The following is a 27368-nucleotide window of genomic DNA, read 5'->3' on the forward strand; positions in this document are numbered from 1 at the left end:
GCAGTGTGCTGCAGGCAGCAGTATAAGTCCTCGGGTCTGGGGGTGCCCTATGGGTTGTCTCTCCCTCCCCTCAAATAGCATTGCTATGGGACTTCCCATTAAGTTATTACTTAGGCTCTGTGTCCCATGACGTATGATAAAGAAAATAAGATTTTTATAACAGCTTACATGTGAAATTGTTTTCTTGGACTACATCATGGGACACAGAGGCCCCGCCCCTCTTTTATGGGGTTTAAGTATATTGCTTTGCTACAAAAACTGAGGTACTCCTGGAAGGAGGAGGAGTTATATAGGGGAGTGAACTTCCTGTATTGGTTATACCAGTGTCCCATCACCTGAAGGTGGCACATAACCCATTAAGTTATTAATTAGGCTCTGTGTCCCATGATGTACTCCAGGAAAAGGATTTTACAGGTAAGCTGTTATACAAATCCTATTTTACATTTTTCTACGTTAAACTTAATTTGCCATGTAGTTGCCCACCCCATTAATTCAGATCTTTTTGCAAGTTTGCATCCTGCGGCGAAGTTTTTACCCTAGCTTAGCTTAGTATCATCCACAAATACAGTGACCTTAAAGGACAGTTCACACCAGATGCAGTTCCGTTCACTTTTTTCTGCACTAAAAATGCATGCACAGTGTTTTCCATGTATTCCAATGGCTCTAGTTCACACCAGTGCAGTCAGTTCCACTCAGTTTGACTGGAACTGACTGCACTGGTGTAAACTAGACCCATTGTAATATATGAAAAACACTGTGCATGCATTTTTAGGGCCAGATGACACCACAAAAATGCACTGATACATTCCGGATCAGTTTTTCCTTACAGTTCACACTGCACACAGTTCCAGTGCATTTTTTATACAATTTGCTAGGCTCCAGTACAGTTCTGTGCAGAAAAAATGCAGCACACTCTACTTTTTTTTTTTTCTGCATTGGCAACTGACCAGAAACTGACTGCACTGGTGTGAACATTGGAATACATGGAAAACACTGCATGCATTTTTAGTGCAGAAAAAAAGCGCCCGGAACTGCATCTGGTGTGAACTAGCACTTACCCTTTTAAAATTGCTGTTGGCTTAAAATGGTCACTATCCGAATCTCCTAAGATGGCTGCTAGTTACTAGTTGTAGTTGCCTTCGCAAAATGGCATCTCGCTATGCTGGAGTTGTGCCCTTGCTTCAGATGGGTTGTCTCCAATGGTGTGTGTGTAGTCTGATGAGGTTAACCCCTGTGTTCCTCTGATCTTAGATTGAATCTCTCCTATCTACTGGACTTCTCTTATACTGTGACAAAAATAAAGTTTTATAAAACGCTCCAGGGGGATGGGGTGGTGGGCCCAGGAGGTGTGTCCTTTTTGGTTTATTCAGCTAATAACTAATGCCCTGTTTGTTTTTGCATTGCCTCCCTTCACCACCAGCTGTCATCCTTAGATAAGGCATGGCTATTCTAATTGAAACTTATGAAAAAAATAAATAAATCTGTTATGGGATTCATTGCTTTTCCACTATAACAAGTGTGACCATGTAATATTCTCTAAAATGTAGGATATCTTGTAACCAGCAATATTTTAAATGTAAGACCTTAACTATAAAGCATTGTAGTTTGATATATAACAGTCAGTATTGGTTCTACACACAGTAGAAAATAAATAACTTGAGATTTAAACATAATATTTTGCATTCTTAATACATATACAATATTTCTCATAATAATTATACAGAATCCAATACACTGGGTATCTAATGGAATTATCACCTCCCTATGACACACATTTTTAACAATGGTGAATATACATAACCTATATTAACATTTACCAATCCCTCATGGTGCTTGGCGCTTGTTGCGCCTACCCCTTTTTGTTTGAGTATTGTTATGTAATCTCTTTTTCATATATGCTCAATAAACTTTACTCTGGTTAAAAAAACATTTACAAATCCCTTTTCTGACAATGAGATATTAATCTTTTATCTACAGCCAAGTCCCTAAATGTTGGGACATCAACACAATTCTAATCTTTTTGGCTCTATACACCACCACAATGGATTTGAAATGAAACAAGATGTGCTTTAACTGCAGACTTCCAGCTTTAATTTGAGGGTATTTACATCCAAATCAGCTAAACGGTGTAGTAATTACAACAGTTTGTATATGTGCGTCCCACTTTTTAAGGGAACAAAAGTAATGGGACATTTGGCTGCTCAGCTGTTCCATGGCCAGGTGTGTGTTATTCCCTCATTATCCCATTTACAAGGAGCAGATAAAAGGTCCAGAGTTCGTTTCAAGTGTGCTATATGCATTTGGAATCAGTTGCTGTCAACTCTCAATATGAGATCTAAAGAGCTGTCACTATCAGTGAAGTAAGCCATCATTAGGCTGAAAAAAACAAAACAAACCCATCAGATAGCAAAATCATTAAGTGTGGCCAAATCAACTGTTTGGAACATCCTTAAAAAGAAAGAACACACCTGTGAGCTCAGCAACACCAAAAGACCCGGAAGACCACGGAAAACAACTGTGGTGGATGACTGAATAATTCTTTCCCTGCTGAAGAAGACACCCTTCACAACAGTTGGCCTGATCAAGAACACTCTCCAGGAGGTAGGTGTATGTGTTTCAAAGTCAACAATCAAGAGATGGCTTCACCAGAGTGAATGCAGAGTGTTCAACACAAGATGTAAACCATTGGTGAGCCTCAAAAACAGGAAGGCCAGATTAGAGTTTTGCCAAACAACATCTAAAAAAGCCTTTACAGTTCTGGAACTACATCCTATGGACAGATGAGACCAAGATCAACTTGTACCAGAGTGATGGGAAGAGAAGAGTATGGAGAAGGGAAGGAACTGCTCATGATCCAAAGCATACCACCTCATCAGTGAAGCATGGTAGTGTCATGACGTGGGCATGTATGGCTGCCAATGGAACTGGTTCTCTTGTATTTATTTATGATGTGACTGCTGACAAAAGCAGCAGGATGAATTCTGAAGTGTTTCGGGCAATATTATCTGCTCATATTCAGCAAAATGCTTCGGAACTCATTGGACAGCGCTTCACAGTGCAGATGGATAATGACCCGAAGCATACCGCGAAAGCAACCAAAGAGTTTAAGGGAAAGATGTGGAATGTTAGGCAATCTCCAAGTTAATCACCTGACCTGAATCCGACTGAGCATGCATTTCACTTGCTGAAGACAAAACTGAAGGGAATATTCCGTAAGAACAAGCAGGAACAGAAGACAGTTGCAGTAGAGGCTGGCAGAGCATCACCAGGGATGAAACCCAGCGTCTGGTGATGTCTATGCATTCCAGACTTCAGGCTGTAATTGACTGCAAAGGATTCGCAACCAAGTATTAAAAAAGTGAAAGTTTGATGGATGATTGTTAATCTGTCCCATTACTTTTGGTCCCTTAAAAAGTGTGAGGCACATATACAAACTGTTGTAACTTCTACACCATTCACCTAATTTGGATGTAAATACCCTAAAATAAATCTGGAAGTCTGCAGTTAAAGCACACCACCTTCGTTTCCTTTTAAATTCATTGTGGTGGTGTATAAATCCAAAAAGATTAGAAATGTCGCTGTCCCAATATTTATAGACCTGACTGTAGATACCTAGCAACATTGTGTTATTTAAAATCATATACCGTACTTATAAAGATGCTCATCATAATACTTATATTTTTTCTGGTAAAATAGTTTCTGATCCATTGACTAAGCAGGCACAGATAGATATATATAAATGAATGCAATTTCATGAAAGTCTTGACCTTAATACCTTGCAATATAAAGTTTATGCACTGACATATATAACTATTTAGCCCCATACACACTATCAGATTTTCTGCTGACTTTTACTTTCAGATTTACCAAAACCACGTAGTGCAAGGGCCTGCCTGATTGCATACAAATTGAAACTACTAAGGTTTGACCTCATATTATATGGTTTTGGTAAATCTGAAGGAAAAAGTCAGCAGAAAATCTGATAGAGTGTATGGGGCTAAATCGTTATATATGTCAGTGCACAAGCTTTATATTGCAATCAGGCAGGCCCTTGCACTACATGGTTTTGGTAAATCTGAAGACAAAAATCAGCAGAAAATCTGATGGTGTGTATGGTGTTAGTGAAACACGTATATCCAGCTCAATTCTGTGAAATGGGTCTCATCCTGTGTTTTGCTTTCTCAGAGCGGAGACAATGGTTGGTCACTGGATAACCAGGCTTGTTGATCTGTTGTGTCCACAAGTCTACCTGTACACACATAGTGTCTTCAAACTAGGGGTGCAATGGATCAAAAAACTATCGGATCGTTCCTCGGATCAGAGTCACGGATCGGATAATTTTTCGGATCAGCAAATAATAATTGAATTTGCAAAAACCTGTGAAAATTCCACCAACATATAGTCCCCACTGTAATATCCACAATCTCCTCGCTGTAATATACAGCTCTCCCACTGTAATATCCACGTCATCTCCCCCACTGTAATATCTACGTCATCTATGGCTGGGTAATACCGAGTATTGCAGAGTATGGCCTGGTATCACTAAATATTGGCTGGGTATGGCAGAGTATTGGCAGAATATGGATGGGGGGCTGTGACTGAAATTGTCACAGAGCAGCGCTGTGGGCACTACAGATCCAGCCCACAGCGCTGCTGCCATCCGATCTCTCTCCTCCACTGTACAGATCGGTACACAGAGGGGAGAGAGGAACCGGTGTCATGTTTGTTTACAAGTGATCGCTCCGTCATTTGACAGAGCGATCACATTGTAAACGGCCGCTGGGTATACAAAGATGGCCGCTGCTCCAGAGCTAGGCCGAAGCCGTGGCCTTTCCTAAGGCCGAGGCTGGGAAGCACTCCGCGGATTGCAGCGTGTGCTGATCCGAACAGGGTGAAACGTTCGGCTCACGGATCGGTGACGATCCGTTGCACCCCTACTTCAAACTCCACATCCTTGTAAACATTGATCAGTTTGTTTTGGGTCACAAGTGTGTGAGTAAAGCATTTTTTCTACCTCTGTTCTGTAAGCAGGCTGGTTTACAGAAATCAATTCACCACTGTTTGCTATAACACTACTGGACTGGTATCTCTGACCTATGGTTGCTAACCCCACGGAGCATTACACTGCTACCTATCCCCTTCTTCCATTACTTGTGGCCTATGTATTAAAACTCTGCCACTTTTCTGCTCCCAGTCCTCTGGGATATTCCAGATCTCCTTGTGTGTACATCACTTGCTCCTTCTACCAAACACCGTGGTTATTCATTCTGGCCCCTGTGTCTTACACCCCTTTCACACCACGACGTTTTGCAGGCGCTATAGCGTTAGAAATAGCGCTTGCAATCCGCCCTAAAGAAGCTGCACCATTGTGTGTAGTGTGAAAGCCCGAGGGCTTTCACACTACAGCGGTGCGCTGGCAGGACGTCAGAAAACAGTCGTGCCAGCAGCTTCTGCGGAGCGGTGTGTTTACCGCTCCTCCACCGCTGCTCCCCATTGAAATCAATGGGGCAGCGCTGTAATACCACCGGCAAAAAGACAAAACCGGCGTATTGCCGGCGATTTTAACCCTTTTGTGGCCGCTAGCGGGGGGGTAAAAGCTCCTCGCTAGCGGCCGAAATGTGCCACAAATCCGGGGGGTAAAACGCCTCTAAAAATAGTGGCGTTGTACCACCGACACTATGAGCGGTGTGGTGTGAAAGGGGTCTTATAGTGATATTGAAGTCTGCAAGAGGGGAACTACAGCTTACTGTGGAGGCAACACCTATTTGACAAATGCAGTATTGTGCAATGCAGTGAAGAAAAAGCAATGAAAGCAGCAGCTTGATTGCATGCCTGTAAACCACACCAATATACCGGTGCCTATGTGTTAGCGGCAGCTCTGTTCCTTGAAATCTTAATTTTTCTCCACCCCCACCCCCCCCATTTGTAAAAAGTGCAAACTATGACCATCCCACCACCCCCCTCTTTTACTATTAGTTTCCCCAATGAAATGCACTTGATGAACGAAAGGTCCACCTTTTCCATACATAGATTGCTTTTAATTGTGAGAACTAATAGTACAGCTTTTAAGAATGGAGCATTGGGGGAGAAAAATGGCGAGCACAGTCTGCATTTACAGTGCATTTACATACGCAGTACCAGAATATACAGGGGACAAAAAAGTAGGATTTCATGGAAGAGAGCAATAAAAAAAAACAAAAAAAAAACCCCTAGCTATAATTAAAACATTGCTTTTAGTTATGCCCAGCAATGACTGCTGTTTGTTTTTGTTTGCCATTATTTGTTCGATATCCTCTTTCACTAAAGCAGAAAATAACATTTTCTTTTAACTTGCACGTTTTACAGCCTGCATAACAATACTTGTTTTCAAACATGGATGCATATTTGAATTCATCCCAAGTACAGTGAAATCCAATTATCTATGCCTACTGTTTTGCCTGTGATCCATTTTCATCAGCTTCACACAGAGTCATCCATACTAGAAACCTCAATGGTATTGTTGAAGCTGTTATTAGGTTCCAAGTAATGCAATTTGTTTATCGGTCCGCATGGGTTATCTCACTGTGTGTGTTCCTAAGCAATTTTACTTTTACTATAAAAGTGCAAACACCTACGCAAGTATGTGAGATGTGATACAATGCAATATGAGAAACAATCTTGTTTAAGTGTTTTTCCTACTATAGGACTTAAGACTTACAGTATTTTGTCCTGGATTGTATTAAATAACATGTGGCAGACTTTAATTTGTACACTGGCCTCTGTAATTCCTTAGTAAATATTTCCTCTTTTCTAAAAAAAAAAAAAAAAAAAAAAAAAAAAGTATGGATCACATGCAACACTTCACATATCTATTCAGCTTCTCCAAGGCCACTGATTAATCAGTGTAATTCTCTGTTTAATGGCAAATAAATCCAATATAAATTTCAGTAAAATTTGATTTTAGAAGGTTGTTGACCGCTTGCCCACCAGCTGCCATCATTTTAATGCAGCAGATCAGCAGCATCCCGTGAACCTTCATAGCTATATGTTGGCTAGAAGGATCGGGATAGCAGGTGTGCGTGCATGCCAGCGCACAGCGGGGGTACCGATGTTCTTGCCCTATGGTTGCGATGACCACCGACCATGAGCGATTACGAGACTGAGAGACAGAACAAGGACAAGTGTGTGTAAACACACACTTCCCTGTTCCAAGAAGAGTGACAGATTGTGTGTTCCTATTAGCTAGGAACCACGATTCATCACTTACTCTAGTCAGTCCCCTCCCCCTTTGGTTAGAAACACCTCCCAGGGAACACAGTTAACCCCTTGATCTCTCCCCCTAGTGTTAACCCCTTCCCTGCCAGTGACATTTACAGTAATCAGTGCATTTTTATAGCACTGATCGCTGTATAAATGGCAATGGTCCCTTAAATGTGTCAAGTGTCCGATGTTTGTTTCTGCCATAATGTCACAGTCCCAATAAAAATTCGATGATCACCGCCATTACTAGTAAAAAAAAATAATAATAATAATGATAAAAATGCTATAAATCTATCCACTATTTTGTAGACGCTATAACTTTTGTGCAAACCAATCAATATAAGCTGCTGTTTTTTCTTTTTTTTTTTTTTAACCAAAAATGTGTAGAAGAATACATATCGGCCTAAACGAAGGGTTTTAAAGAAAAAAAAATGGGGCTATTATATCATTATTGTATATAAAAAGTACAAAATACTGTTTTTTTTTTTTTTTTCAAAATTGTCGCTTTTTTTTTATAGCACAAAAAATAAAAACTGCAGAGGCAATCAAATACCACCAATAGAAAGCTATATTTGTGGGAAAAAAGGCAGTCAATCTTGTTTGGGTGCAACGTCGCACAACCGCGCAATTGACATTTAAAGCAATCTAGTGCCGGATCGCAAAAATTGGCCTGGTCATTCAGCAGCCAAATCTTCTCCGTCTGAAATGGTTAAATTGTGTGGCCAATTTAATCAGGCATCTACTGTTTGGGGATCTGGAGCTACAGGTACTACTAGCAGTAGCTAGCAGTGAGCGGTAGCTACATACACTGGATATGAACAATTTCTACAAACCCCTGTTAAAATGTCAGGTTTCTGTGATGTAAAAAAAATAGACAGATAAGTCATTTCAGAACTTTACACCTTTAATGTGACCTATAAACTGTACAACACAATTGAAAAACAAACTGATATCTTTTAGGGGGAGGAAGTAAAAATAAAATAATGTGGTTGTATAAGTGTGCACACCCTCTTATAACTGGGGATGTAGCTGTGTTTAAAATTAAGCAATCACATTCAAACTCATGTTAAATAGGAGTCAGTACACACCTGCAATCATTTAACCTGCCTCTGATTAACCACAAGTAAAATTCAGCTGTTCTAGTAGGTCTTTCTTGACATTTTCTTGCATCCTAAAAGCCATGGTCCGCAGAAAGCTTCCCACACATCAGAGGGGTCTAATTGTTAAAAGGTATAAGCCAGGAGAAGGGTACAAAAGAATGTCCAAGGCATTCGATATACCAGTACACTGAAGCCAGTCAACTGTTAAGTAAAGGCAGTCATCAAGTGGAAAAAAATATGTCTGGCTATGGGTTAGTGTGGCAAAACAGAAACCTTTTCTCATGAAGAAAAACATCCAAGCCTGGCTAAATTTTGCAAAAACTCATTTGAGGTCTCTGAAAAGCATGTAGGGAAATGTGTTATGGTCTAATGAAACCAAGGTTAAAGTTTTTGGCCAGTATTCCAAAAGATATGCTTGGCACAAAAACACTGCACATCACCAAAAGAACACCATACCCACAGTGAAGCATGGTGGTGGCAGCATCATGCTTTGGGGCTGTTTTTCTTCAGCTGGAACAGGGGCCTTAGTCAAGGTATAGGGAATTATGAACGGTTCCAAATATGAGTCATTGGCACAAAACCTTCAGGTTTCTGCTAGAAAGCTAAACCTGAAGAGAAACTTCATCTTTCAGCATGACAATGACCCAACATATATATCAAAATCAACAAAGGAATTGCTTCAGCAGAAGTAAATTAAGGTTTTGGAATTGCCCAGCCAGAGCCCAGAACTGAATCCCATTGAAAATCTGTGGGGTGATCTGAAGAGGGCTGTGCACAGGAGATGCCCTCGCAAGCTGACAGATTTGGAGTGTTTTTGCAAAGAAGAGTGGGCAAATAATGTCAAGTCAGGATTTTTTTAAGTTTTTACTTCCCTTCACCTAAAAGATTTCAGTTTGTTCAACTGAGTTGTACAGTTTATAGGTCACAATAAAGGTGGAAACATTTCTGAAATTATTTCTTTGTATCAATCACAGAAACCTGACATTTTATCAGGGGTGTGCAGACCTTTTATATCCAGTGTACGTAGAAGTACAGAGCATATCTATCCAAATGCTTTAAAAACTTGGGGCAGCCATAAAACAAAATATTGCGACTGCTGCATGTTACCACCCCTTTGCTCTGCCATTATAGGTCATTACAGGCAGCTCAACAGCTTATTTTTACCACCCCCTGCTGCAAGTGTCAACAGGGCTAAAATTTTAACAAAATATCACAAAATAATATACATTACCACCATAGCTGTATTAAATCTAGTTAGACTGAAAAATCAAAACGCAAGTCCATCTAGTTCAACCAACTGAAAAGAAAAAATGTAGAAACATATAGAACACATCCATATACACAGTCCTATACCCACTGTTGATCCAAATGAAAATCTAAATAAAGCATGAGCTAATCTGCTCCAGCTGAGGGGAAAAATAAAATACTTCCTGGTTCCCCTGGAGGCAGTCTGAAATGTCCTGCATCAACTACCTCTTCTTATAAATGTTTCCAGTTATGTTTTGTGCATTTAAAAATGCATCCATCTCATTTTTAAAACAATCCACTGAGCTGGACAGTCTAGAGGAAGTGTATTCCACAATTACACAGCTCTTACTATGCCGAGGCCTTTCCGTACATGGACATTTAAATCTTTTTTCCTTTGGCTATAAAGCATGCCCCCCTTGTCCTTGGTAATGACCTTTATGTGAATAACACTATATCAAGTATTCTAGATGAACCACCCATGTATTTTTACATGGTGTTGTGAGGTCATCGCATCACATTATTCATACCTGACATCTTTAGAATATAGGAAAGAGGGGCAGGCGGGTGCAAAGATAAAGTGTGGTGTATGCAGCACGCTGTGCAGAGGAGCAGCCCTAGGTGCATTGTGTTGTATACTGTGCATGGCTTACAAGGATGGGGGTGACATTTTTCTGACCCTACTCACATTATACATTGTACAGACATATATGCATGTATTGCATATGGTTTATAACCACTGACCTATAGACCTCTTACCTCTGTTCCCTCTAGTCTTCCTTGCTGTCATTTCCCCAGCAGGAAGTAAAGAAGATGAGCAGCCAGACAGGATGAGACGAAATTGAATTATTTGGCCTCAACACCAAACTATATGTCTGTTGAAAATCCAATACATCTCACCATCCAAATATTACCATTCCTACAGTAAAGCATGGAAGTGGTAATTTCCTGTTATGGGGGTATTCCTCTGCAGCAGAGGCTGGAGCACTTGTCTGGATACAAGAAAAATGGATTGGGAACATTCTCTCATTCTTGAATAAAAACTGCTGCCCTCTGCCAGAAAGTTGTGAATGGGAAGGTTTACTTTCTACTATGACAATGACCCAAAGCACACAGCAAAAACAATCAGAGTGGTTGAAGGAGAAAAAAGTGAATGCCCTTGCATGGCTTAGTCAGAGCCCAGACCTAAATGGCATTGAAAATCTGTGATATGACTTCAAGACTGCAGTCCACAAATGGTCACCATAAAATATAACTGAACTTGAACAGTTCAAAGAAAAGTAGGCAAATATTGCAAAGTTAGAGACATATCCCAACAGACTAAAAGCTGTAATTTTTACCAACAGTGATCCTCATTATCAAGGTTTTGCACTGAACAGTGCATAGACAAAGTTTAAGGGTTAAATACAAATGACTGAGTATAGATATTTTGCATGAATCTACCAAAGAACTCTGTTCCTTTTCCATACAATCAGCAGGCCACAATGCACCTCTTTTAAATGACCAATTCACTTGGACGTTCACAAAGCACATCACCGCTCCCCAACAGGCCATAAAAAGGTATCTGAGCTTCTAAGGGCCCACCTGACTGCCCTAACCACTTCATCATGTCTGATGATGGTATAAAGCGAGCCAACATCGGCCATGGCAAGAATACAAGGTCCTAAATCTTCTTTTGTTTTCTTAATATTTTTTCTTGAGTCAGTTATATTTGGGTTAACTATTGTAGTAAGTCATTGATTTATGTATAGATGGCCACAATGTGATATTTTTAGTAAGTGCATTTTTTGGGGGGTTTCCCCTTGTAGTGAAGTCTCTGTTTTTTTTTTACTCTCCTGTGTCACTGAGATCCCAGCAGTGGGGAGGCAGTGGGAAGGTTAATTAGTGGCTGTGCCGGAGTGACATCTCTAGCCCCACCCCTACTGAACTCTACGCTCAACGCTCTGACGAAATGCGAATGGCAGCAGTCCCATGTGCTGACCACACACTGCCTGCACAGCTAGCACAGCTCATAGTGTCTCACTTGTGAGTATGTCTACTCATTTTTTTTATGGGAATAAATAGATTTTAAAAAACGTAGAGCGCTAGATTTCGCCATTCTGTTTAATACATATGCTGATTGTTGCACACACAGAGAATTTGCCAATCAGATAGAGGTGTATAAAATAGAGGACTACTGGCGTCCGCTTCACCACAGTGCCTTGTGATATCCCCAGAGGGAAACTGCTTTGTTTGACCCACTGGTGAAACAGGGGTCATACTATGAGTCACAGATCCCAGCAGTGGGGAGGCAGTGGGAAGGTTAATTAGCGGCTAATCAGCCGCAGCTGTGAAATAACAGCATTAGGTTCTATTTAACAGTGGCGTGACATCTCTAGCTCCACCCCCACTGAAGAAGTCTACACTCAACGCTCTGATGATACACATATTGGGGGCAGGGCATGTGCTGGCATCACACTGCGGCCATCCTTTTTAAGTTGTATACATGCCTGTACAGCTAGCACAGCTCATAGTGCCTCATTTGTCAGTATGTCTACTCGTTTTTTTTTTTTTTTTTTTATGGGAATAAATAGATTTTGAAAATGGAGAGCACTAGATTGCGCCATTCTGTTTTATACATTTGCTGATCGTGGCACACACAGAGAGTTTGCCAACCAGATAGTGGAGGCGTATGGAATAGAGGATTACCGTTGTCAGCTTCACGTCAGTCCCTTGTGATATCTCCAGAGGGTAACTACTTTGTTTGACCCACTGGTGAAATGGGTCAAACTGTGAGGTGAGCAGCCTAATACACAGGTGGAGGAGAGCACAATTTATTTGGATTATTTCACAAGAATGGTATATCTTTTCTATTTTTGTCACTTATTTTTGCCACTTATTTAATTCATCACTGTTTCATGGACTGGAATTTTGATTGAGTTCATGTCTTTATTGTATTCTTTATGCACACTGTATTTTTTTAATAACACAGCATTATTTATGTATTTTGATTATTTGAGTGGAGTGAAAACACTTTGATAGCAGCTACTTTCTTTTTCTTATTGTATTTTCAATTGGTTCACTGTTACATTAGTTGTCATTTATTGTTTGATTTGCGCTGATTGATCTTTACACATTTTTGCCAATGACATATTTGCTTAAAAAAAAAGGTTTACAGTCACTTAGCAAATGGAATTTGATTTGATTTTCATCTTTTATCGGCAAGTGTTCAATTTTTCCTGTTAAGAATGTTTGAGTCTACAAGAAGGGGTAATTCTTGTGAAATTGAGATAATGTTCTATCCAGGAATATCTTTTGTATGGGTGTGAGAAAAAGTTAGTCTTTTTCTTTTGTTGTGTAAAAGGGACCAAACATGTTGGAGGCCCATAAAAATTTAGTTTCTTCTTAATGCGTTTAAGAAGTCTACAAGGAATTTGAGGAGAGGGTATTTAAGGCGTTGATAAAAGCGGACAATGATCAAATTAACATCCCCCACTTGGAATAGTCGTACCTTGTGCAGATGACTGTACTTATTGTGATATAAGTTTAAGCACTTAGACTTGATATGAGTTAAGGAGATAGACATCAATTTCTGAAATGGGTTTGTAAGAGAATTTTCATCGTTCATCGTACATCATGGGACACAAAGCTTACTTAATGGGTTATGGGTCACCTTCAGGTGTTGACACTGGTATACCCAGTCAAGGAAGATCACTACCTATATAACTCCTCCTTCCAGGCATCAGTTTTTTCACCAGTGTCTAAGGTGTTGGTCACAAGTGAAGATGTGCTCTGAGGTGCTCCAGGAGGAATCCATGCTGGATTTAAAAAAACCTCCACAACCAGATCCATCCACACCACTGAGGCCACAGGATGGTACCCAGGCCTCGCATAGAACAACAAGGTTTTGCCTGTAAAGCCTCTCTTTGAGGACTGGACCCTAATAACCAGGACTCTTTTTGGTCTGGCTACATTACCTAAAGTTGATCTTAGGGGTGCTATACAGGTCCAAAGCAGTGGAACCCCTATTAAGGGAACTGGTCTTTGAAGGTTTATTAACACTGCCTGCCGTGATGGGTGAAGTTTGGATCTGTCTGTTTTTAGCAGTATCCTGCAGCGAGGAAAAGGTAAGACAAAAGCTTAGGAACTGCAAAGTCCACCTATGCCTTTTCTTTCATCTGTAACATTGTAATGCCTTAAAGTCTCCTCTAGAGGGGGTAAAGATACACATACCCTTTTCAGCAGCTCTGTGTCTAGCTACAACAGCGTGGTTTGTTACATGACTCAATGTAACAACACTAAAGTCTGATTCACACTTGTAAGTAAGCCTCAACTGCTAAGACCCCCCCCCCCCCACACCTGCCCAATCCACCCTCCCCCTTGAGGAGTGCAGGGTGACTTCCTTATATAAACATTTAATGTTTACTTGCCTTTTAGCTTTATTCTAATGCAAGGAGGCCAGCTTCTCTCATGTAATGTGAAGAAATCCCAGAAACTCAGAGCTGAGATTCACTTTTTGAAAAGAGGAGGAGGGCGGGTTTGATGGAAGGGTCGTAGCTAAGGCAGTCAGCGCCATGTGCGGGACTCAACGTGGAGGCACACAGTGCACAGGCAATCAGGCTTACACCTTAAAAGTGTTAAAAGGCTGACACTCTTATGACTAAATGTCTCTACCAGAGCAGCTGAATGAACAGTCTGCCACACAGTAGACAGGAGCGATGGAGAGCTGTACACAGGCATTTCCAGTACAGGAAAATAGTGTTATTTAGCATCAGATTTAATCTTTATGCTGCTATTGTACATTATTATTAGAGGTCCTCAGCTTTTGTGCTTAGCACTATGGCTTCCACTGTTACCACAAAGGCACCAAAAGTTCCATCCCCAGGCGCTGGGAACTCCAGCCATGCCTCCACACTGTCATCCTCTTTGGAGAGACCGGATATGGCAAGCCAGGGTGAGTCTTTGGAATCGATTGGTGGTGCAACTGCTTCTCAAATTTCAGCCCCTGTATACGTGACTGAAGATGCATTTTCCTCTGCCCTGCAGGGCCTAGAAGGAAGATTAGCGGCTTTAATCGCATCATCTATCCAAGTGGCTAGGAAGTGTGCTAGATCCCACTCCCCATTTCAGATCCTTTACCAAGGGAACATTGGGGACAGGATGAGGTATTACCCTCAGGCGATTGTGAGGAAAAACAAGCTGATTATTCCTCTTTGGAGGAAATAACAGTTGATTCAGCTTCGCAATCTGAGGTACAAATCCTTACAGAAATGGTTTGTTCCACTTTCATGCTACAGAGTCAGCTGAAAATCTGGTTTCTTCCTTGGGTACTTTAAAACCTTTACAGCCTTTTCATGGATTACTAGAAAAGCTTATTTATGCTGAATGGGATCATCCGGATAAGCATTTTCTCCCTCCAAAGAGATTCTCAGTTCTCTATCTCATGGAGGAGAAATTCACCAAAAACTGGAAGGTTCCAGCAGTCGACACTGCGATTTCCAATGTGAATAAAAGTTTAACTTGTCCCGTAGACAATGCACAAATGCTTAAATGATCCAACAGATAAAAAGTTGGAATTCCCATTAAAATCCACCTTTTCCTTTGCAGCCTGCAATTGCAGCAATAGGCATATGTCAGTCTCTAAAGGACCAGTTCACAGATGCTCTTTAAGAGCTCCCTCGCTTCGGCAGCACATATACTAAAATTGGAACGATACAGAGAAGATTAGCATGGCCCCTGCGCAAGGATGACACGCAAATTCGTGAAGTGTTCCATATTTTTTTGGGCGGCACAGTAGTGTAGTGGTTAGCACTCTTGCCTAGCAGTAAAAAGGGTTGCTGGTTCGAATCCCAACCATGACACTACCTGCCTGGAGTTTGCATATTCGCCCTGTGCCTGCATGGGTTTCCTTTGGGTAGTCCGGTTTCCTCCTACACTCCAAAGACATGCTGGTAGGTTAATTGGCTTCTGTCCAAAATTGGCCTTATGAATGGGGACCTTGTATTGTGGACTCATTGAGGGTAGGGACCAATGTGAGTGTGCAGTGTACAGGGATAGGTACAATTGTAGACACTCACTCAGGTTAAACTGGATGGACTGGTGTCTTTATTCAACCTTACTAACTTTGTAACAGGCCCGTGAGTTGGCCGAACTACCGAAGGCATTATGTTTTGCCATAGACGGTATGAAGCACTCTATTCACCAGGCACCTCGCCTTGCGCTTGTGCTAGTACACATGCGTAGCACCCTTTGGTTAAAAAAAATGGTCAGCCGAAGCTCCTTGCAGAAAGCTTCTGGCTAGTTTCCCCTTTCATGGGGAGTGACTATTTAGCGATAATTTGGATAAATACAACCAAACGATTTCTAGTAGGAAGAGTACTCTTTTGATAGTCAAAAGAAAGTATAAACGTCTTTTATTTAAACTGACTTCTTCCCCTGCGCCAAGGGCATCTGCCTCTAGGCAGTGGCAACGGTCTCCACCGTCAGATTAGAGGAAAGCCTCAGAGCCAGGCTCAGGCACAGAAAACATTCAGGCTCTGTATACGTGATTGAAAATGTGTTTTTTCCTCAGGCCTGCAGGGCCTAGAAGGAAAATTAGCAATTTTAATCGCATCCACTATCCAAAAGGATAGAAAGCGTGTTAGATCCCCCTTCCCCACCTTAGACCCCTTATCAAGGGAACAGTGGGTAGAGGATGAGGGGTTACCCTCAGGTGATCAGGAAGAAAGGCAAACTGATTACTTCTCTGCGGAGGAAACAACTGGAGTTGAACCTTTTTCAGCCTCGCAATCTGGGAGATTGCTAGTACTAATCTCTTACAGAGATGGCTTGTGCCTTTTTCAAGCTACCTCTAGTAGGGTCAGCTGATAGTTCTGTTTCTTCTTCCTTAAAACATTCACTGCTTTTTTTTCATGCGTTTCCTGTACATGTACGGATCCACAGAGAAATTCAACAGATCCATTCTAGAGCTAAAAGAATCAAAATCAGTTCCTGAATATCCGCTCCTTTCTATGGAATCGATCAGGTCAGTAGTTTCTATCCTACAAGGAGAACAATTTCTAGCATCTATCAGCATCAGGAATGCATATCTGCATGTGCATGTAGTTCAAAGTAGAACAGCATTTCAGTTTGTAGCCTTGCCCTTCGGGCCAGCTACAGCACCCAGAGTGTAAACAAAATGCTAGCCCCCCTCTAGCCAGGTTAAGGTCACAGGGCATAAACAGTCTTGGCATAACTAGACGATATATTTCTAATAGACCAATCGATGTACGGAGTAAAGCGTACACATTACAACCAGTTACCTGGAAAAGTCTGGGTTGCGTTCTCAACCTAGAGAAGTCTCCCTTAAAATCACTAAAAAAGCTGTAATATTTTGGTCTGATCATAAATACAGCCCAGAAAAAAGGTGTTCTTGCCCAAGCAAAAAACAACTCCATAAGAAAGTTGGTGGGAAGGGTCAGCTCAAAAGGAGATCCCTCCATTCGCCTTTGCATGAGGTTGTTAGGAAAGATGACTTCATTCAAAGCAGTTCCCTATGCCCAGTTCCATTCAAGACTGTTGCAAAACATTGTTCAATCTGCTTGGAACAAAATGATCCAAGATCCAGCAATGTGGCTGTCCCCAGGGGTGTCCCAAAGCTTCAATTGATGCTTACTAAAGAATCTGCTAAAAGGAAAATTCTTCAGACCAGTTATCTGGAAAACGGTAGTGACAGATGCCAGCCTTTTAGGCTGGGGTGCAGTACTAGAAAAGACAACTGTCCAAGGACAGTGTTCAAGAACCAAAAGAGCCTTGCCCATTAACAGCCTGGAGATTCGGGCAGTGCATCTGGCTCTGAAAGCCTGGACTTTCAGGTTAAGGGGTTGTCCTGTCATGATCCCATCCGACAATGCCACGGCTGTGGCATATATCAATCACCGAAGGGGGCACCAAGAGTCTCTCAGCGTAGGGAGAGGTGAACCATATTCTAATTTGGGCAGAAAGAAATATTCTGTGCCTATCGGCAGTCTTCATTTTGGGAATAGAGAATTGGCAGGCAGACTACTTGAGCCGCCAGCAGATTATTCCCAGAGGAATAGTCTCTTCACTCCGACATATTTTTGGGTAGTTTGTCAAAGATGGGGAACTCCGGACATGGACACTTTGTGTCCAGAATAAAGGATCTATTTGCATGCAGAACAGATGCGTCGGTAATACCGTGGGATCACTTCTCACTGATCTATGCATTTCCCCCTATTCAATTGCTGCCTCGACCTCTTTGCAGGATCAATCTGGAAAGAAAACCGGTAATTCTGGCAGCACCAGCATGGCCCAGAAGGTCATGGTATGCAGAAATTGAAAAGATGGCAGTGGAGAATCCGTTGTCCCTTCCACTAAGGCCAGACCTGCTCTCACAGGGGCCGATATTCTATCCTACCTTACAAACGCTAAATTTAACAGCCTGGCTATTGAAACCCACATTCTGAAGAAACATGGGCTTTCCGGGTCAGTTATCTCTACTTTGATTAATGCAAGGAAACCAGCTTCCAGAACTAGACATTATAGAGTCTGGAGATCTTATGTTTCCTGGTATGAGTCCCAGGGTTGGCACCCTCGGAGATGTATCATAGGCAGAATTCTTGCCTTTCTATAATTAGGCATAGAGATGAAGTTGGCCTTGAGTACTATTAAGTCTCAGCCTTATCGATTTTATTTCAACGGCCACTTGCTACGCATTCTTTAGTCTGGGGTTTCATGCAAGGGGTGATGCAGATTAATCCGCCAGTTAAATTACCTTTGAGTCCTGGGGACTTGACCTTAGCTTTGTCAGTGTTACAAAAACCGCCATTTGAACCGATGCAGCATATTTCCTTAGTCTTTCTGACAAGGAAGCTGGTATTTGTGGTTGCTATATCCACAGCAAGGATGGTTTTGGAATTGGCTGCTCTTTCTGGTGAAGAGCCATATTTGATTATTCATGAGGACAGAGTGGTGTTGTGCCCTCGTCCAGACTTTTTGCCAAAAGTGGTTTCAGGTTTTCACCTGAACCAAGATATTATCCTGCCATAATTTTTTACAAAACCATGTTCCCAGGAAGAAAAGTCACTACATTGTCTTGATGTGGTGAGAGCAGTGAAAATCTATTTAAAGGCAACTACTCAGATTTATAAGACTTATTTATTTATGTTTTATTTATTCTGCCAGAGTGTCCTAAGAAAGGACAGGCAGCGTCAAAATCCAAAAATCCACTGTTGCTAAGTGGATTCAACAAGCGATAATTCAAGCTTATGATTTAAGGGGTAAGATGCCCCCGTTTAAAGTTAAGGCACACTCTACCAGGGCAGTTAATGTTTCTTGGGCAGTGCGTGACCAGGCCTCCATGGCTCAGATCTGTAAGGCCACAACTTGGTCTTCAGTGCATACGTTCACAAATTTTATCAGGTTGATTTAAGGAGGTATGAGGATATCGCCTTCGGGCGCAGTATGCTGTAGTCAGCAGTATAAGTCCTCAGGTCTGGGGGTTCCCTGTGGGTTGTCTCTAACTCCCCTCAAGTAGCATTGCTATGGGACGTCCCATTAAGTAATTACTTAGGCTCTGTGTTCCATGATGTATGATAAAGAAACTAGGATTTTTATTGCAGCTTACCTGTACATTCCTTTTTTTGGAGTACATCATGGGGCACAGAGGTCCCTCCCCTCTTTTGGTATTTAAATATATTGCTTTGCTACAAAAACTGATGTGCTCCTGGAAGGAGGAGGGGTTATATAGGGAGTGCACTTCATTAATTGGCTATACCTGTGTCAACACCTGAAGGTGGCCCATAACTTTTTAAGTAATTACTTAGGTCCTGTGTCCCATGATGTACGCCAAGAAAAGGATTTACAGGTAAGCTGTAATTAAAATCCTATTTCCCAAGTGTTCTTCCAGGACAGCCCTTGAGAGATGGAGCTCCTCCCATCGACACAGGAAACACATTGCCACAGTTCAGAAGGCGGTCCCTCAGGTCCCTGGTCAGTCATTTGTGTTTCCTCCGTCGGAGGAACATGTTGCCAGGAACCTGGAGGCCCCTCTCAGGGGCTGCCTGAGAACCTGCAAGCCATAAGGGACCGGGTCCTGTTTTTTGGCTGCAGTTGGGTCCATACCTTTTTTCTTGTGGCTCGGGTACCGTCCAGCTGAATCGGAGCAGACCCGTTACCCTCCTCCTTCCAGTGCCGAGGTGGCCAGGGGCAGAATGACGCCGGTTTCCCACAGGAGCGGTGAGTGGAACCTTCCATCTCTGCTCCTTGTTGCGGTGGGGTCGGAGACGCCGAGCGTCCTTTCCGGCGGAACCGCGTCATCACTGTGTGCCGAGACTTCCGGTTTCCGGGTCTCTAGGGTACAAGGAGGAGAGGGAGAGCCAGCGCTGTGCCTGTACAGTCCCGACCAGCGTCCAGCAATACCGGACTAGCGGCGGGATCCGGAGCGCCTGAGGGGGACCATGGAGGCTATTCCCCAGGACACTCCGGCGGAGACAGGCACCAGCCAATCCCAGGTAGGCTGCTCTGGTGCAGTGGTGGTGTTTGTAGGCTGGGTTCTGTAGTGCCCCACGGTGGTGGTTAACTCAGTTAAGGATGTATGCAGTTGGGTGATTCTAAGGAGGGACATGGAGCTGACGCTAAAAAATTCTTTGTCTTCTTATTTTCAGGCTAAAGAGCTACCAAAGGAAGACAAGGCAGGCCGCAAAAAGTGCCCTAATTGTGGGAATAGGTTGTCCTCCGGCTCTAACAAAGCCCTATGCAAGCAATGCATTGCAAGCTTGCTTAAATCTGAGGCAGATTCCCCCTTAGCAGAATTTTTGGGCTCCTTTAAAGAGGAAATGGCGTCGACCTTTAAATCCCTCCGGGAGTTGATCACTGACGTAGGGTCAGCTGCCTCCACGAGTAAAACAACTGCAATCTCCTCCTCACCATGCCTTACAACACCCAGCTCAGGGGAGCCCCGTATGGTCAGGGAGCCTAGCCCCACGTTGATTAGCCCCGATTCCTCTGACACAGACTCTGATCAGGAAGAGGAGCAAACAACATCTAAAGCCTCAAAGTATAGATTGTCTCTTGAGGAAGTTGATGAGCTAATGGGTGCTATCTATGATACACTGGAAATTGAGGAGGAAGAAACTCAGTTATCCAGACATGATCAAATGTATGAGGCTCTGGGGGAAAAAAAAGCAAGGGTTTTCCCTATACATAAGGTGCTTTCTGACCTTGTCCTTAAGGAGTGGTCTGAACCAGATAAAAAGGTTTTCTTTCCTAAATCCCTTAAGAGAAGGTTCCCTTTTGATGAGAGCCCAGAGGCGGTCTGAAATAAAAATCCTAAACTAGACGCCCCCTCTGTCCAAAGTCTCAAAGCAGGCTGATCTGGCCTTTGAGGATATGGGCCACCTGAAAGATCCCATGGACAGGAGAACAGACATTGTCTTAAAGAGGGCCTGGGATGCCTCTATGGCAGGCTTAAAACCAGCTCTAGCCACTTCTTGTGTAGCTAGAAACCTGGAGTTCTGGTTGTCACAACTACAGGAACATTTAAAAGCAGGCACTCCTAGGGGGGAGCTTCTGAAATCCTTCCCTATGCTTTTTAAGGCCACCAGTTTCATCTCTGACGCCTCCACGGACTCCGTAAAATTTACGGCTAAGTCAGCAGCACTTTCAGTGGCAGCAAGGAGGTCAGTATGGATGAAAACTTGGGGGGGAGACACGGCGTCTAAAACCCGCCTGTGCAGCGTCCCTTTTACAGGAGACTTAGTCTTCGGGCCTGAATTCGATTCCGCCTTAGAAAGGACAGCGGATAAAAAGAAAACCTTTCCCGCAAAAAAGAAAAATTTCCAAAGAAAAATTTTTCGTCCCTTTAAGGAACCCTCTAAATCAGAGAAGAGTTCAACCCCCAAAAAGCATTGGTCGGGACAGAAAGGGAAAGGGGGCATACTGTTTAGCCGCCCCAATCAGGATCCCAAACCCCAGTGACGTCAGGGTTCCTGTGGGAGGAAGATTAAGCAAGTTTCTTCCACAATGGGAAGAGACAACCTCGAACGATTTTGTCTTAAATATAATAAAAAGGGGTCATGCGCTGGAATTCCACAGCAGCCCTCCCTCAAAGTTTTTGGTGACAAAGCTCCCAAGTCACTCAGAAAAGGCCAGGGCCTTACCTTTACTGATAGGGGAAATGGTGGATCAAGAGGTATTGACACCAGTCCCTATTCAGGAACAAGGAGACGGTTTTTACATTTTCGTGGTTAAAAAGTCGTCAGGGAGGTTCAGACTAATTATGAACCTCCGACCACTGAATCGCTCCATCCGTTGCAAGAGATTTCGGATGGAGTCCATTTATTCCATAAAGAACCTTCTCCAGAAAGAGATATTCATGGCCACCCTGGATCTAAGGGATGCTTATCTGCATATTCCAATAAGGGAGGAATGGCAGAAATTCCTTCGGATGGCAGTGCAGATAGACACAAAAGTTTACCACTTTTAGTGCAGAGCGCTCCCCTTCGGTCTGTCATCCTCCCCGAGAATCTTTTCCAAGGTTCTCGGAGAGGCTTTAGTTCCACTGAGGCTTCAATCAGTCTCAATTATTCTCTATCTAGACGACCTGCTCCTAACAGCACACTCGGAGAGTCGTCTTTCTCAGGATCTGGAGTTGACTCAACTCAGCCTGAGTCGATTAGGGTGGATTGTCAGTCAGGAGTAATCCAAGACAACCCCAACACAGGAGATCCTGTATTTGGGTTACTGGATCAGAAAATTATACTGCCGGAAGAAAAGATTTTGAATCTGTGGCAGAGAACATCTTTTCGTCAATGCAGCCCCAAATGTACGGTGAGGGAAGTAATGTCGGTCTTAGGTCTTATGACGGCAGCCATTCCAGCCGTACAGTGGGCCAGGTTCCACCAAAGAGACCTTCAGGGATTTCTGTTGGAACAATTAAAGGGCAGAGATCTGGAGGAGGAGGTATCGATCCCCTCAAAGATAAAACGCTCCCTCTGGTGGTGGAAGGACAGGGAGAACCTAAACAAAGGGGTACATTGGGTCCTTCCTATCACTTCAACACTGACAACGGATGTGAGCAGCTGGGGCTGGGGAGCCCACCTCGGCTCAAGCTGGGTCCAGGACAAGTGGACCCCGGAAGAGAAATGTTTCTCTTCCAATTGGAAGGAGCTAACAGCGATCCTAAGAGCTGTTTTAGCCTTTCACCCCACAATACAGGGTCACCATCTACAAGTCCGTTCAGACAATATGACGGCTGTAGCATACATAAACAAACAAGGAGGTACCAGAAGTCCTTGTTTGTTGGTAGCCAGACGCATTTTTCAGTGGGCAGAAGCCAATCTGGAATCCATTTCTGCAGTTCACCTGAAAGGGGAGCTGAACAGCACGGCGGACTTCTTGAGTCGACAAAAAGTTTCGAACCAAGAGTGGTCCTTACACCCAGAGGCATTCAATCCCATAACAACTCACTGGGGAAAACCAGAAGTAGACCTTTTTGCGAGCAAAGAGAATGCAAAGGTTCCCAATTTTTGCTCGCTAAACCCAGGAGATCAGCCCCTGGCTGTAGATGCCTTGCAAACTCCATGGACTTTCAGTCTGGCTTATGCATTTCCCCCTCTTCATCTCATTCCGAGGGTCCTAGCAAGATTCCTCACGGAAAAAAACCTGTTTGATTCTAGTAGCACCATTCTGGCCCAGGAGACCATGGTTCACAACGTTGCTACAATTATACAGACTGTCCGCCTCTAAGGCTTCCCTGCAGACAGGATCTCCTGTCGCAGGGACCTCTTTATCATCCACAGGAGGCCACACTGAAGCTTTCAGCGTGGTTACTGAGGAGGAAATCTTAAGGAGTAAGGGCCTGACAGATGAGGTAATTGCGACCTTACTACAGAGTCGCAAACCAGTCACGAGGGCTATTTTACAAAAAAGTCTGCAAAAAATGTAATAGCTGGCTGAATAGCCGTGACATAAATACGGCTAATATTCTACAGTTTTTACAGGAAGGTGTAAACAAAGGATTAACCCCAAGTACTATTAAGGTTCAGATAGCTGCCTTAAGTGTGTACCTAGATGAACGCTTACAGGAAAATCCTTTTGTCGCTAGGTTCTGTAAGGCAGTCGCTAGACGTAAGCCGGTCAGAGTCAGCAAAGTCCCATCCTGGGATTTAGCAGTTGTACTAAAAGCTTTCTTGGGGTCACCCTTTGAGCCTATCTCAGAGGCCTCCGTAAGGCTTATTACATTTAAGACAGTACTCCTGGTGGCAATCACTTTAGCCCGTAGGGTCAGTAAAATCCAAGCCCTTTCCATCAGGGAACCATTTCTACAGATCCTAGAAGACAGAGTCATACTAAAGACAGACCCTGGTTTCTTACCAAAGGTAGCTTCTAGCTTACATAGGTCCCAAGATATTGTCCTCCCCCCATTTTGTCAAAATGCAGCAAATGAGAAAGAAGAATGTTTTCATTTATTGGATGTGAGGAGGTGTATTCTAGAATATCTTAAAGTAACAAATCCTTTCAGAATCTCTGACTCCCTTTTTGTCCTTTTTTCCGGGCAGCGTAGGGGGCAAAAAGCTTCAAAAGTAACCATAGCTAGATGGATTAGGCTAGCTATAGCAGAGGGGTATAAGGCCTTGAATAGAGATCCTCCTGAGGGTGTTAAAGCTCACTCAACAAGAGCGTTGTCTGCATCCTGGGCAGAAAGAGCTGGTGCCACCCCGGAGCAGGTATGTAAAGCAGCCACATGGTCAAGCTTTTCCACCTTTACAAGGCAGGATCAGGCCTTTGGGAGGAAAGTCCTCCAGGCCGTGGTCCCCCCCTAATCTGGTAAGTACTTGGGGATCCTCTCAAGGGCTGTCCTGGAAGAACACTTGGGAAAACTGAAGTTAGTACTTACCGGTAACTCCTTTTCCGGTGGTCTTCCAGGACAGCACGATCCCACCCTTTATTTGATTATAGTGATGTACTAATGTTATTACCTGTTATGGTTTATATGTTTTTCAGTTCCATCCTTCGGTTCTTGGTGAATGACTGACCAGGGACCTGAGGGACCGCCTTTTGAACTGTGGCAATGTGTTTCCTGTGTCGATGGGAGGAGCTCCATCTCTCAAGGGCTGTCCTGGAAGACCACCGGAAAGGAGTTACCGATAAGTACTAACTCCAGTTTTTTCACATCTCAGTCCCGGTTTCTACTATTACTTAACATCGTGTAGCTGAACTAAAACTAATTTAACAATCTTAAACTAAAGATTTGGTCTACACTATAAGGAATGTTTAAATAGATGAACCTCGGTGAAACCCAAGAATATTGGCCCATCAGATCAGGCACTATTCTATATACCACAATATAGTAAATCTTTTGTGGGGGGGGGGGGAGCAATTTTTTCAGTAATGGGAATGTAGTAGATAACAATGGTGGACGTGGAGATAACAGTGGATCAAATGGGGAAAACAAAAGCGATTCCTCCATCCACACACATTTGGCACCCACCACTGTCAGAATACACTGATGAGCTGCTGATCAAGGGACAAATTTCAACATGTCCCTTTGACAGAAGTCGAACACCAATCAACTTCTATTGAGTGAGCACAGCCACACACTGATTAAAAATCATCTGGTCCTTGTTGGACTGGCCAAATATTGATCAGTGTGTGTGGCCAGCTGAAGTGTTGGTTAAATAAGATTTATGCTGCCAACTTTAATGATTCTGGCCGATCACTTCCAGCAGACCCCTGATGGGGTTTTGTTCCTCTATGCTCTAGGTTCTGTTGATTGATATTAAGTGTCTCTTTTCCTGCTTGGGAATGTTGTGAGCTGATCTGTCCCTCATCTGTGTGTCAGTGTTTCATCACAGCACCATTTTGTACACATTTTCCTTGGAGCTCTTGTGGCATCAGCGTTTGACACGTTCTGGGATTAATTTCTCTTGGGTGGTTAGAGATATCTTGCAGAGTTCTATGTGAGGCAGATGATATCAAATGTTATTGCTACACAGATATGGAGCTTGTATCACAGGTCCACCATTTTTGCTTACTTAGCCATGTCCCCGACAGATCTTTGTTTTCGTCATACCTTCCCTCTCATTGCTCCTTTTCCCCAAGTGATCAGAAAAAAATTACAGGGTAAACTAAAAGTGATTAGTTATCACGTCAAGGTCTTCCAAAAGCACTTGGAATGGCCATTTTGAAAATACATGAATAAGACTGTTAAAGCGGAGGTCCACCCTAAATTGGACCTTCCGCTCATGGGAACCCCCCCCCCCCTCCGGCGCCACAATTGGCACCTTTCAGGGGGGTGCAGGTACCTGTACAGTACAGGTATCTGCACCCACTTCCGGGATAGCTCTCTGCGGAAAGGGGCGTAGATTACGCCCCTTTCCGAAAGTCCCCCGCTGCCTGCTGGGAAACACACAGATCCCAGAGGCAGCAGGTCCATCCTTATTGCGCAGCGCGACTCGCGCATGCGCAGTAGGGAGCCAGGAAATGAAGCCGAAAGGCTCCACTTCCTGATTCCCATACCCAAGATGGCGGCGGCAGCACTCGAGAGATCGGCTTCAGGTGCCGACATCGCGGGCGCGCTGGACAGGTAAGTGTCACTATTTTAAAAGTCAGCAGCTGCAGTATTTGTAGCTGCTGGCTTAAAAAAAAAAAAAAAAACGCGGAGTCCCGGCGGACTCCCGCTTTAACTTTTTCAGTTTACTTTGATTTATATCCATGCCTGTGGATCCATGAAGTTATTTTGTTGTTCAGGCCCTCCAAATATTGTTCTCTTGAGGCTTGTGTTTTGTTCCTAGTGGTATCATGATGGCTCCCTTTCAGTGTCTGAGAAATGTGCTATACTACTTTTTTGCTTTCACTCCTGCCAGAAGAGTCCATCATCTCTAAGCTCATTCTGTAGTGGATGTGTTCTTACATGGCATACAAGACTTTAAACTGCTAATTTTTCTTAAAGTGGTTCTGCACACATTTTATTATCGTACTGCGATTGTTTTTGCTACCGTCCACACATTGCCTAATGCCCCTTCATTTTTAGTTTTATTTATCCTACCTGTCATTATCTTTATTTTTTTCTCTTCATCCCCTGCGGCTATGGGCAGTCTTTATGCGGGGATCAGCATCACTTCCGCTGATCCCTGCACTGTCTCCTGGGATCTCGTCCAAGTTATCCCAGGAGACATTGCGGCTTAGACTGGCGAGATTTTGCGGACGTGACGTCATCACGACGTTGTCCTGACAACATTCTGGATTTGCACCGCTCGTAGCTGTAGCTACAGAGCATGCGCGGGAACCGGCAAGGCATGCTGGTTCCTAGCAAAGACTGGAAAGAGGAAGTTATTGCTTGTGAGCTTCAAATGCCCACACAAAAAATGAGATCTGCTGAACACTAAAAATAAAAAGTAAAATTTGGAGGAAAAACTGACATGTTGCACTGAGAAATGCTGCAAAAGTAAGCATATTTAGTTCAATAGATACATTTTAAAGCTTAAACAGAAAAAAATAAATAAATAAATAACCGCTTTAAGGACACCTGAGTTTCACTAATCTCTCTTACTGTAATTGTTCCCTCTTAAAGGGAAAAGAAAATCTCAATGCATTGCGATTCCTAGGAGTTCCATTGCCTTGATGTTAGAAGGTGCCTATTCAGTACCTGATTTTATTTCTGTTAAAGCAGATGATTTAGTTATGCTATTGCTCATAACATTGAACTTGGATTCAGGGGGGTCACCTTCTTGGTATACAAAAGTATGGAAACTCTCATGCTGACATTTTTATAGCTCTTTCTATAAGATTGATGTATTCTTTTTG

At 43.1% G+C, this 27368-nt stretch overlaps 1 protein-coding gene and 1 non-coding gene across 3 annotated transcripts in view; both read left to right on the forward strand.

The window, feature by feature from the left end:
• Positions 1–27368, forward strand: part of DIAPH3 (diaphanous related formin 3) — a 1016686-nt gene that overhangs the window by 315027 nt on the left and 674291 nt on the right. The window lies entirely within an intron of this gene.
• Positions 15234–15344, forward strand: LOC143986198 (U6 spliceosomal RNA). The gene has a single exon (XR_013276413.1). It is a non-coding gene; the product is annotated as a U6 spliceosomal RNA (small nuclear RNA).

Source organism: Lithobates pipiens, unplaced genomic scaffold (assembly GCF_037356315.1).
Source record: "Lithobates pipiens isolate NorthernLeopardFrog02 unplaced genomic scaffold, aLitPip1_a1.2 Scaffold_16, whole genome shotgun sequence".
Taxonomy (NCBI): Eukaryota; Metazoa; Chordata; class Amphibia; order Anura; family Ranidae; genus Lithobates; species Lithobates pipiens.